At 43.9% G+C, this 12,718-nt stretch overlaps 1 protein-coding gene across 14 annotated transcripts in view; it reads right to left on the bottom strand.

Annotated features, from left to right (window-relative positions):
- The window catches only part of PTK2 (protein tyrosine kinase 2), a 779,173-nt gene extending 772,336 nt beyond the window's left edge, over positions 1-6,837 (bottom strand). For 6 of the 14 annotated variants that reach the window (XM_033930845.1, XM_033930838.1, XM_033930841.1 and 3 more), the window contains exon 1: positions 6,653-6,825. The gene's annotated coding sequence lies outside the window, so the exon portion shown is untranslated. Of the gene's footprint in view, positions 1-6,652 lie in introns of all 14 variants that reach the window. The other 8 variants (XM_033930835.1, XM_033930834.1, XM_033930840.1 and 5 more) reach the window with 5 other exon arrangements.
- Positions 6,838-12,718: the final 5,881 nt, after the last annotated feature.

Genomic DNA, 12,718 nt, shown 5'->3' with positions numbered 1-12,718 from the left:
TCAAGAAAGTTTGAGACACTCTGCTCTAAAGTAGAGAATGACATGGTGACAAATTCCTGTCCCGGCAAGTTCTTTTCCTGTCCCTGCCCCATTCCATAAGTGTTCAAGGCTTGTGTGGTTAAGGCAGAGCTTACAGGAATGGGGCAGCAACAAAACTCGCAGAGACGGAGAAAAATTTGTCCCCATGTCATTCTCTACTCTAAAGTATACATATTGAGATCTTTAAGTCTGTCCCTATATGCCTTATGATGACAGAGAAGCAGGTTTAGTCTTCCTTGCTTGTCTAGGTTTAAATACAGTACATCTGTGTAGTGAGAGAGCTGAACACTTCAAAGCTTTGGCTAAATGGGAATAGTTATGACATAACATAAAGCTCACTTTTATACCACAAAACTGTTAAGTTCTATGCAGTTCACAGAAAGACAAAAATGTATACAAAATGAATACAATGAGAAGAACTTTCCTAATTTCTAAAAAGATTTGATAAAAAGATATGTTTTTAAAGAACGTCTGAATTGGTGAGAGGTATCAGAGGACATAATTCAATTATTCAAGTTCTTATCCTATTATGCTCCTTGAAAGGACAAAAGGCGCTGATTAAATATTTTAAATTTACAGCTCTTGACTGACAGAAAAGTAAATAACGAATTAGATTTTCTAAGACGTTTTGAGCTAGTAAAAGTAAACTAATCAGAGATATTTAGGTAAAAACATAAGAATAGCCTTACTGGGTCAGACCAATGGTCCATCAAGGCCAATAGCCCGTTCTCATGGTGGCCAATCCAGGTCATTAGTACCTGGCCAAAACGCAAGGTGTAACAATATTCCATGCTACTGATACAGGGCAAGCAGTGGCTTCCCCTGTGTCTTTCTGCCAATGCCTTGAAACAGATTCATCCAAATTTAAACTTTATACGAGCCACAACCGGTAGCCAATGCAGTTGTCGATAAAAAAGGTGTAACATGATCATACTTATTTAAAGTAAAGATTAAACGGGCAGTTGCGGTCTGAATAATGCACAATCTTTGAAGATTTAATGGGGTTTCAGCAAGCTGCACAATATTACAGTAGTCAAGTTGACTCAAAACCAAGGATTGCAACAAAAGTCTGAAAGACTTTATATCGAAATATCAACAAAATACTAGAAACAGGTAAAACTGTCACAGTTTCAAATCCAAAATTACCATAATTTAAAGCTTGAAACTTAGAAACATAAAGGCAGATAAAGACCAAATGGCCCAACCAGTCTGCCAATCCATAGCATCCACTATCTCTTCCTCTCCCCTCCACGTGCCTGTCCCATGCTACAGAAACAGAGAAACATGTAGGTAGATAAAGGCAAATGGCCCATCCAATCTGGTCATCCACAGCATCCACTATCTTCTCCTCTCCGTAAACTGCATACAAGTATCAAGCTTTAAATTATAGTGAACTTTATTTTGGATTTGAAAAGTTATGAAGACCCCTTGTAGCTTTATGTTCCTCAAACTGTATATATGTTTTTCTAATATGTTCCCTCCTGAGCAACAGGTATGAAAATCCTAAATTTCCAAATCCATGTTACACCAACCTAAAGAGCAAATGGAATGAGAGGCTAGAAATCTCTTTTTGCACTAGATCTCTTGGTCCCCATGTTCCTAAAAAACCTGAAAACAAGAACTAGATGTCTATTCTTGGAGCTGTAGAAGAAAAACAAATGCATTTATCCTAATTACATAGTAGGCTTTTTTTTATCTCAAATCCATTAGCTACATGGAAATAAACTGGAAAAACTTGGTATTTTAAAGTATTAAATTGTATAAATGGGACTATATTGACTTACCACATGTAGAAATGCTTCTCATCCACGTTGGAACTAATGACACTGCCAGGAACACCCAGGAGAGCATACAAGAAGACTTTAGGGCCCTGGGTGAGAAGCTGAGGAGGATGGAAGCGCAGGTGGTCTTCTCCTCAATCCTCCCAGTGAGGGGCAAAGGTAGAGCCAGAGATGAGCGCATCCAGAGGGCTAATGACTGGCTGCGAGGATGGTGCAAGGAGATGAACTTCGGGTTTCTGCACCATGGAGAGACGCTACAAGGACTACAAGGATCAGACGGGCTACACCTGACCAGAAGAGGGAAGAACGTCCTTGGACACCGACTAGCCCGCCTACTTCACAGGGCTTTAAACTAGGTAAGTTGGGGGAGGGTACAGGCTTAATCAACCCACCTGGCGAGCTAGGCTGCCAACACTTTTTGGAGACTGGGGTAAGTGGACACCGAAATTCTGGGTCCGGGACTAGGGCGAGTACACACATTTCCGAGTCTGGGGTGGGTACATGTTGTGATTTGGGGTCTAGGGAGGGTACACACCTTGCAGATTGTACCAAAAGAGTCCAAATAGCTCAAGCGGGAATTCCCCCACAGGGTACACACAATTCTGTGTCTGGGGTAGATACTCACAATAAAACTAGCACTAAAAGCGAACATGCGACATGGAAAGCCATGTAAGTCAACGCCCACAGTTTGGGCAACAAGATCCTAGAATTAGAGACTGAAATGAGGAACGCTGACCTGGATGTGGTGGCGATATCTGAGACCTGGCTCACGGACTCCCACGGGTGGGACATGGTCATACCAGGCTACAATTTACTTCACCGGGACAGGGAGGGCAAAATGGGAGGAGGTGTAGCACTATATACTAAAGATAACATTAAAGTCACCAGAATTGCAGATGTCAGGTACACAGGGGAATCCCTTTGGGTAAATTTGGCCAGGGGGAGAGACAAATGCCTGTATCTTGGCGTAATATACAGACCCCCAAGTCAACAGGAGTACCTGGATATGGAATTGATCGGAGACTTAGAGAATATCACCTTGCGTGGGGATACAGTACTGTTAGGTGACTTCAATATACCTGGTGTGGATTGGAACACACTTTCCTCTGCATCCAGCAGCAGCAGGAGGCTATTGAACTCTATAAAGGGGGCAAGACTGAAACAACTGGTACTGGAGCCAACAAGGAAGCAGGCAATACTGGACCTGTTACTTACAAATGGTGAAAGTATCACAGAGGTCTCAGTGGGCGAAGCGTTGGCCTCCAGTGACCACAATATGGTATGGTTCAATCTCAAAAAGGGGTTCGCCAAAGCTAACACATTGACCAAGGTCCTAAGCTTCAAGGACGCCAACTTCGAGGACATGGGGGAATTCATCCATCAAGCGCTACAAATCCAAGCGGTAACAGATAACGTAGAAGAAATGTGGTCAACTCTGAAAGATACCATACAGGAGGCAACCAACCGATATATAAAATCAGTAAGTAAACGGCGAAGGAACAATAGGCCACAGTGGTTCTCTGTGGAGATCTCGGGCCTCATAAAAGAAAAGAAAAGAGCGTTCATTTCTTACAAACAATCAGGGAATCAGGACTCGAGAGAAGACTACCTAGTCAAGGCAAGAGCCGTCAAAATAGCAGTTAGAGAGGCCAAATTCCGAAACGAGGAGACGTTAGCAAAGAACATCAAGAAGGGCGATAAATCCTTCTTCAGGTATATTAGCGACAGAAACAGAAACACAGGCGGGATAGTACGCCTTAGGAAACCAGACGGGAACTATGTAGAAGCGGACTCGGAAAAGGCTAAACTTTTAAACGAATACTTCTGCTTGGTCTTCACACGCGAGGAGCCGGGATCTGGCCCTCTGCTACAGACAAGGGATTTTTCAGTAGACCCGTTTAGTAGCTTCGAGTTTACGCCAGGCAGTGTCTACTGTGAGCTGTCTAAAACTCAAGGTTAACAAGGCGATGAGGCCAGACAACCTACACCCCAGGGTGCTCAGGGAGTTAAGTGATGTCTTGGCAGAACCACTATCCGCGCTCTTCAATCTCTCCCTTAGTACGGGTATAGTCCCGTTGGACTGGAAAACGGCTAACGTCATTCCACTCCATAAAAAAGGTTGCAAAATGGAGGCTGCAAACTATAGACCGGTGAGTCTCACATCAATAGTGAGCAAGCTGATGGAAACTCTAATCAAACATCAATTGGATACGATCATGAACGAGGAGAATCTACGGGATCCCCGTCAACATGGATTTACTATGGGGAGATCCTGCCAATCCAACCTGATCAGCTTCTTTGACTGGGTGACGAGGAAGCTGGATGTTGGGGAGCCCCTGGACATCGTATACTTAGACTTCAGCAAAGCTTTCGATAGCGTACCACATCGCAGGCTGTTGAACAAAATGAGTTCTATAGGATTGGGTGACACTTTGACAAAATGGGTTGAGAACTGGCTTGGAGGCAGGCTTCAGTGGGTGGTGGTGAATGGCACCGTAGGGATCGGTCTTGGGCCCGATCCTGTTCAATATCTTTATAAGAGACTTAGCAGAAGGGCTTCGAGGTAAAATAACGTTATTCGCAGATGACGCCAAACTATGCAATGTAGTAGAAAGGAGTGCAACGGTCAAAAACTCAATATCTGACAATATGACGCACGACCTACTCCTATTGGAGCGCTGGTCTAGGATCTGGCAATTAGGTTTCAATGCCAAAAAATGCAAGGTCATGCACCTTGGCAGCCAAAACCCATGCAGAAGTTACACCCTTAATGGCGAGATCCTAGCAAGGACTGTAGCAGAACGGGACTTAGGGGTGATCATCAGTGAAGACATGAAGACTGCCAATCAAGTGGAGCAGGCTTCATCTAAGGCTAGGCAAATCATAGGGTGTATACATAGGGGTTTCGTCAATCATAAGCCTGAAGTCATTATGCCATTGTATAGATCCATGGTGAGACCCCATCTGGAATACTGTGTACAATTCTGGAGGCCTCATTACCGCAAAGATGTGCTGAGACTGGAGTCGGTCCAGCGAATGGCCACCCGGATGGTCTCAGGACTCAAGGACCTCCCGTACGAGGAACGGCTGGATAAGTTGCGGCTATACTCACTCGAGGAACGCAGAGAGAGGGGAGACATGATCGAGACATTCAAATATCTCACGGGCCGCATCAAGGTGGAAGAAGATATCTTCTTTTTCAAAGGTCCCATGGCTACAAGAGGGCATTCGTGGAAAATCAGGGGAGGGAAGCTGCACGGTGACACCAGAAAATACTTTTTCACCGAGAGAGTGGTAGATCGCTGGAATGGTCTTCCACTTCAGGTGATTGAGGCCAGCAGCGTGACCGATTTTAAGACAAAATGGGATCGTCACGTGGGTTCTCTTCACAGAGAAAGGTAGGGGTGAGTCATTAAGGTGGGCAGACTGGATGGGCCGTGGCCCTTATCTGCCGTCTATTTCTATGTTTCTATGTTTACTACTTTTTAGAAATATGATCTGTACTACTGTTATAAATTAACTTGTCTTATAAACTCGCCCTATACCCATTAGCAAAATCATACAAAATGTATAACTAATTTAATTTTAAAAGTTCTAAAAATTTCCCTAGTTTAAGAACACACACAACAGGATTTACAGTAGATAGAAGCAAACTTCCATGTACTGCAGGTAGCAACATAACTAAAAAAAAATGCACCAGCCATAAAGAACCCTACATTTGGAAAACATCTATATAGACTACAAATTTTCAGCATAAAGAATTGTCTAATTTTTGCTCACTTTAGTTCACAACCAACCTTGCCCAACTGTATAAAAGAAATAAAAAGCCCATGTGACAGCCCTCCAAACTTTTAGTTGCTTTTCCAACTTATTTACATCATCATATTTTAAATGTACAATTACAGTTTAACAAATGCAGCTAGAACCTTAGCTTAAATCCAATATTCATAAAGTTCTGCCATCAACTGTTTGTTTTCCCATCTGGTTCGTATCTTCACAACAACATTACTATTAACGGGGTCGAGCTGCCAAAATCTCAGCTGGAGGATGAACATGGGATATGGACGACATGCAATTAAGTTTGCTTAAATACTATACTAGATTATGCTTTAAAAACCGCTTCTACAGCAGCAAAGTGCGCCGGTCTTTCAAGGTACAGAAAGAGCCAACCATTAGTAAAATAACGGGCAATATTCGTTTAAGACATAAATAACAGTGAATACACACACAAAAGACAGACACTAAATTAAAGACTTAATTAACATGTGAGAGAGAGAGGGGGGAAAAAAAGCAAATGCGTTAAGTTTCGAATTACAAAAACTTTGAAGACTCATGACAATTCCCTAGTTACGCTGGTAAACAAAAACTTTTAAGGAAAATAGTCGCTCGCTCCAGAGGCAATAAACACCGGTCCTCCAGCATTAGCATCCTCCAATTTCGCACCAGTACAAGCGCCTGCACTTTCAGCCGAGCCATGAAAAAGGGATAAAATTGTCGATTTTAGACTAAAAGCCCCGAGCCTCCCCTTTTCTGAATCCTCCGGATGAAGGTGGTAGACCTCCTCCACCGCCCCTGTGACAAGGGCCTTTTTTCCGTTCCCCCCCATTCATAGACCACCCCCCCCCCTTGTCAAAGAAAGAGGGGGAAGAGACCAAAAAAAAAAAAAATGAAGCAGCCCCGGTCTTGTGCACAGGGGTCTCCGTGCCAACGGCAAGAGCACCCGCCGCTGAGCTCGCCCACCATTCATCGCTGTCCTAGCACCAGCCCCTCAGGTGAGTAACGAGACGGGATAAAGAGACAGGCTGCGGTCGCCGCACGAACTTCCAGCTCACCTCACGTCTCAGATGCTCCGACTGCAGCGGCTGGGAAGCCCGGGAAAGGGAGCGGGACGCACAACAGGAGAACGAGGGCCGCCGGCGCCAGACTTCGAGTAAGAACGGAAAGAAAGGCAGGCGGGAAGTGCTCCCCCCCTCACCACCACCACCACCTTCCTCACTTTTTTTTTTTTTTTCACAACGGGAAAGCCGTCGGAGAAATTCCTCTTCCTGCGCCTACTGCACCGCCCCTTTCCTTTCCCTTTCTCGCGCGCGCTCCCGTTCGCCTCTCCCTCGCTTCCTTTTCTTTGCAACCTTTCAGCTCGCGCTCCTCGCCAGTTAGCTGAGAAGGGAGGCGAACGGCGACGCGTCCGCCCGCGCGCATGCTAAACACCCTCCTTTGGATTGCGCGCTCCCTCCTATCCGATAGTCACTATCGTATCCCTTTGCTCCTCCTCCGTCCCCGCCCCTGAACTCCGGCTCTAAGCTTTTCCAGGCGAGAAAGGGAGGGTGCGCGTTGCATTCTGGGAAATGTCATGGTCCCACCGCCCCGCCCCCTTTTCCTTTATCCCTCGCCCTTCTTTCTTTGCTGCTTCCCAGAAGATGGCTGACCTTTGCGGGGCTGGTGGAAAAATCGTCATCCCAGCTGTTGCGCAGAGCGCGAGAAAGAGCGACGACAGAACTACTAGCGGACTTTGGAAAATAATGGGGGGGGGGAAGCATTCATTGCATTTTCTTTCCTGGCTTCCCGGTTTTTTTCCCCTCTTTATCCTGTGCTTGCTTTTTTCTTAGCGCGGCATGCAATGAATGCCAATTTTCAAATCTGATGGATAAAATACATTTTCACTATTATTAAAAGGGGAGGTAAAGCTAGTGATATCTATTAGTATCAAGCCTTAACTAGACGTTAGTTCCGAGTGGCCAAGTTGCCGTGTTCCACGAGATAAGGGAACAGTTCTGTCTTTTTAATTCATCCTGTTATGAGACTTGCAGCCAGGGACTACAAATATTCAGCTTTAGGATTTTAAATTGAAAATAAGACCTACTACTATTAAAAAAATAAATACAACTACATTTCTATACATAGTGCTACAAGATAAACACAGTGCTATACACAAACACATAAGGACTGGCATAGATCTGGATTTTTAAGTTTAGGCAACTCTTAGGATGCTAAATATTGAAGACATCAAAGAGGAGTCTGTATTCTACTTTACTTTTTTAGGTAGAATAAGTCCATAGTATGCTATTGAAACAAGCATAGTGGATGCCACTGCTTGTCCTGGGATTGGTGACATGAAATCTTACTACTATTTGGGTTTCTGCCAAGTACTTGTGACCTGGATTGGCCACTGTGGTAATAGGATGCTGTGTGCTAAATGAACCATTGGTCTGGCCCAGTGTGATTATTCTTATTTTCAGGGTTTTTAAATAGTGGTTTCTTCACCCTCAAGAAATAGAAGGAGGGTCTTGAAATCTGAGTCCATTGCCTGAGAATTTTCTAGACAAAGTGAAGACAGTTATGAGGGTGATTTTCAAAAGAAATTGCCCAGGTAACAATAGCTGAGTAAATTCCTCAGGCTGAGAACTTTAAGGCCCCTTTTATCAAAACGTGGAGGAGCTTTTTACCGCAGGCTAGTGAGGTAAATGATCTGATGCTCATTCAATTCCTTTGAGCATTGGAACATTTACCTCAACAGCCTGCAGTAAAAGGCTCTAACTCAGTTTGATAAAATGAGCCCTTAGTATTCACAACGATATATTTTTATGACTTGAGTTCTCAACTCTAGCTCAAATTTGAGGGTAACAGCAACAATGCTCTCACTAATGGCAACAAAACTTAAGGTGTTATTTTTTTTTCTACTTCATTTGCACAATCATGTTTTTTCATAACAAAGGCTGTGACCTAATGACCTGAAATTACTAACTTGTTGTTGCAATGCTTATGAATGAAATGTTTCTTACTATGTCATTTGTAAACAGTCCTTTTATTCAATATTACATACAATTTACTATAATTTTAGCATGCTAGCAGCTAACAGTAACATAAGTACTTGTCAGTAGTAACTAGTGGACATATGGTTTAAGAAGAGTTTCACTAATCAGTTAAAGGAGTGCAAGAACCCTCCCCCCAAAAAAATTAAGAACCTCTGTATTAAGGTAATGCTTATCAAACTTTCTGTGGCTGCACAGCTGGATTTTATTCCTCCTTCTCCCTTCTCTCCAACCTTCAATCTCCACCATTCACCTACTTACCAGCTTTATTCTTTGTGCTTATAGTATCTCCCTAGTACTCACATTTTTGCCTGTCTTATTATTCCTTCAGTCTCCTATTTCCTGTCTTTCACCCACTTTCTACTCTCCCATTTCCATCTTCTGCATTCATTGCTTTCCCAGCTTATTTGTCTCTGCCTTTCATCTCCCTAGTCCCTACCAACCCCAGTTCCTTCCTTGTCATTCATCCCCTCTCCAGCAACAGTCCCTTTAAGTTTTATCTCCTTATATGGGCTCCCATGTTGTCTTTTTACCTTCCCTATTTCTACCCTCTCTCACCTCCTTCAAAGATTTGTCCCCTTTCTTTGTTCCTATCCTCACCCGCTTCACAATCTCCTTTTTTTCCTTTTCCCTATCATCCTTTGTGTCTTCTCCCTTTCTCTACTTCCTTCTCCTGTATTTATGTACCCTGTCTTTCCTCCACCTTAACTCTGGTACTCATCCCTCTGCTCCATCTTCACCTTCCTTACATAAACCCTTGCTTCTCCCATCCCCCACATCACATCTATCATCTTTCTCCAAATCCCTGCATCAGCCTCAAATTCTTATATTCCATCTGCCCCTTGTTAGACCCCAGCCCCCTTTGCTCACACCTAGCATTAGACCCATTCTCCCATCCCATCCCCAACCCCAGTCTGAAAGCCAAGCCCCCATTCTTCCTGCCCAAGCCCTAGCATCAGCTTCTTGCATTTGCCCCAGCCACTATCTCCTAACCCCTAAATCAGAGCCATTTCCAAGTAAAGAATGACACGGGGACAAATTTTTCCCTATCCCTGCGGAAACTCATTTTCCCATCACCGTGAGTTATTTTCCTGTCCCATTCCTGCAAACTCTGTCCTCATCTGCACAAGCCTCAAACACTTTAAAATCATAAATGTTTAAAATCATAAATGGTTAAGGCATAGCTTATAGGAATGGAGCATGGACAGAGACAAAACTTGCGGGGACAAATTTGTCCTCGTGTCATTCTCTATTTCCAAGCCCAAACCCTCTTTTTCTACCTACCCCTTTTTCAATTCCCAGCTCCATCCCATTCCCTTTCTCCAATCTACCCCAACCCAGCTCCTGTCCTCTTCTGCTATCTGCCCCAGCTCCAGCCCTAGCCCCCTTTTTAGCTTCCATCTCCAGCCTCAGTAACCTTCTCCCACTTGCCCACCCCTTTTCAGCCCCAGCCCCCTTCTCCCACCTGCTCCTTATTTTTAGCTCCCAGCCATATTTTCCCACTTGGTGCCTCCCTTTCAGCCCTCAGCTCTAGCCTTGGTGTGCTTCTCCCACTTGGTCCTAGCCCCTTTCTATCACCAACCCGTCATTTAAAAATCCCTTCCAGAGTGACGGGAGCATCTCTTTTTGCTGCCCCAGCCCTGCCTCCCTTTATTTGAGTCTGGCCACTGGCGCCATGCTAAATATTAACTAGTAGTTAATCTTTCTAACTTGGTGCCAGCAGCCAAACTTGAAGGTAGACAGGCAGAGTGATGACAGCAAAAAGAGACACTCCATTCTGCAAGCAATTTTTTTATTGATAATTATAAATTTTCCAGATAAGCAAATGCAGAGGAATAAAGCAATCTACAATACAAATTTTCAAAATATAACACATCAATAATATATTGCTTCTAGACCACATCTTGAGGGAAATAAGAGAGATAAATCTTTAGAAACACATCCTAATAAGAAATCCTGGAATTATTTTTTCTATTTATCAACTTATAATTCTTTCACTATCAATCTCAATATAAATCAGTTCTGAAAACTTCTAAGACAATTTTCCAACTGCAAAGAGTCCCCCCCAAAAACATATTCCACCACCTGATAAGTTGTAGACATTGACAAGGATATTTTAAGAAGAAAGTTGCTCCCAGGGTTACTGCTTTAGATTTCAAAGCCAACATGGCTTTCCATCTGAGCTGAGTAGCCCTGGAAACATCAGGAAAAACATTTATCTTCACACCAAAGAAACTCTCATCTTTCTTTTTAAAGAAATTCTTTACAATTAATGCTTTATTACTCTCATTAGTAAAGGTAACTAAAAGAGCAGAGCTAGATGTAACAACATCTTGAGAGTCTGCAAGAAAAGCAGTTAGATCAACTTCTGAGGTTACAAGTCTGTCCACCCCCATGTTGATGCTCCTGGAGTTTCGTTTTTGAAGGCAAATAATAGCAATTACTAAATTACATAGTTTCAGAGCTAGATAATTTTAAGATCTCTCTTAAATATTTCCTTAATAGGACCTCAGGAGATAATAAATCTAATTCCTCCCCCCTTTACGAAGGAATTCTATGAGCATCGGAGCTAATACCACTGCGGCTGGTGATAAAAATGCCTAATGCATTGTGACAGGGTGAAGTTCCCTGTCACTAGCATTCCATCAGAGGGAGCCTATGGCCCAGATTCACTAAAGATAGGGAGTCAATCGCTGTTGGCATATTCCTAGCTGATTTTAAAACAACGATTGATTCACTATCTTCTTAGGGAGGCGCCTGAGCCAATCACGGACTTCCTTAGGGAGTAGACTAAGGAAGTCCCTGATTAGCTCCCAAGGGAGGAGCCCGAGGCACGTAAGCCAATCAGGGCCTTAGGCCCCTCCCTATGCATCACATGATGCACTGGGGCAAGGCCTAAGGCCTCAGACACCGCTGGAGTCATTGGAGCAGAAGGACTGAGCACCCCTCTTGCTCCAATACGAGGGGGTGGGTGGCAGGAGGGAGTCGGTATCCCTCCTGTCATTTGTGGGTTTTTTTGGGGGGGGAGTCAGGAATGGGACCAATGGCAGGAGGAAGTGGGAACATTAGAACATAAGAATTGCCGCTGCTGGGTCAGACCAATGGTCCATCGTACCCAGCAGTCAGCTTACATGGCAGTCTTCTGGTCAAAGACCAGCGCCCTAACAGACTGCGTACATTCTGATTCAGCAGGAACTTGTCTAACTTTGTCTTGAATCTCTGGAGGGTGTTTTCCCCTATGATAGACTCTGGAAGAGCATTCCAGTTTTCTACCACTCTCTGGGTGAAGAATAACTTCCTTCAATTTTAGAGTGCCCTTTCATTCTCCCTACCTTGGAGAGGGTGAACAACCTGTCCTTATCTACTAAGTCTAGTCCCTTCAGTACCTTGAATGTTTCAATCACGTCCCTTCTCAATCTCTGTTCGGAGACATCGGCGGGGGGGGGGCATCATCATGGGTTAAAACCACAGGCTCGCAACGCACTTGTTGCAGAATATATTAAAAAGGAAGAATTCTGCAAAAAGCGTATTGTCAGCCCGTGGTTAGAAAGGGAAGGAGAGTCAGTAAGGAAGTGAAGTGACTGGTCCTCAGCAGTCGCTTCACTTCGGATTAGTGAATCGAGGGCTTCCTACTTATGCATGCCATTTCCTTTCAATTGCATGTGCAGATTGATCGCACAGCTGTTTAGTGAATCGGATCAGGCAACAATCAGGTCAGGAAATGATTGCAAAACCATCGGTACACGATCGGTAAGTTTTGTGAATCTAGCCCTATGCCCTGGAGCAAATTTGCATAGGAGATGCAAGTGTTCCTGGGAGCTGTCCACTCACCCTGATTAGATTGTGGTGCTGAAAAGAACAGCTTGCAGCAGAGAACTCAAAAACTCCCATGAATCACACAAGGACCTGGCTAGGAAAAGACAGCACACAAACACTGCAGTGGGCAGTAGAACATTAGTAAATCCATTGAAAAACTAAATAAGCAGATTAGTACAGATGATTTTGTACATTCAGTATTAACAGAAAACCATGCATTTTTCACATACACAGGACACAAATAGAGCCACCCAGTGAAGAATAACATTATAT

This window comes from Geotrypetes seraphini, chromosome 2, assembly GCF_902459505.1.
Source record: "Geotrypetes seraphini chromosome 2, aGeoSer1.1, whole genome shotgun sequence".
Taxonomy (NCBI): Eukaryota; Metazoa; Chordata; class Amphibia; order Gymnophiona; family Dermophiidae; genus Geotrypetes; species Geotrypetes seraphini.
Note: the sequence above shows the minus strand (reverse complement) of the source record. Positions and strands in the feature narration are given on the sequence as shown.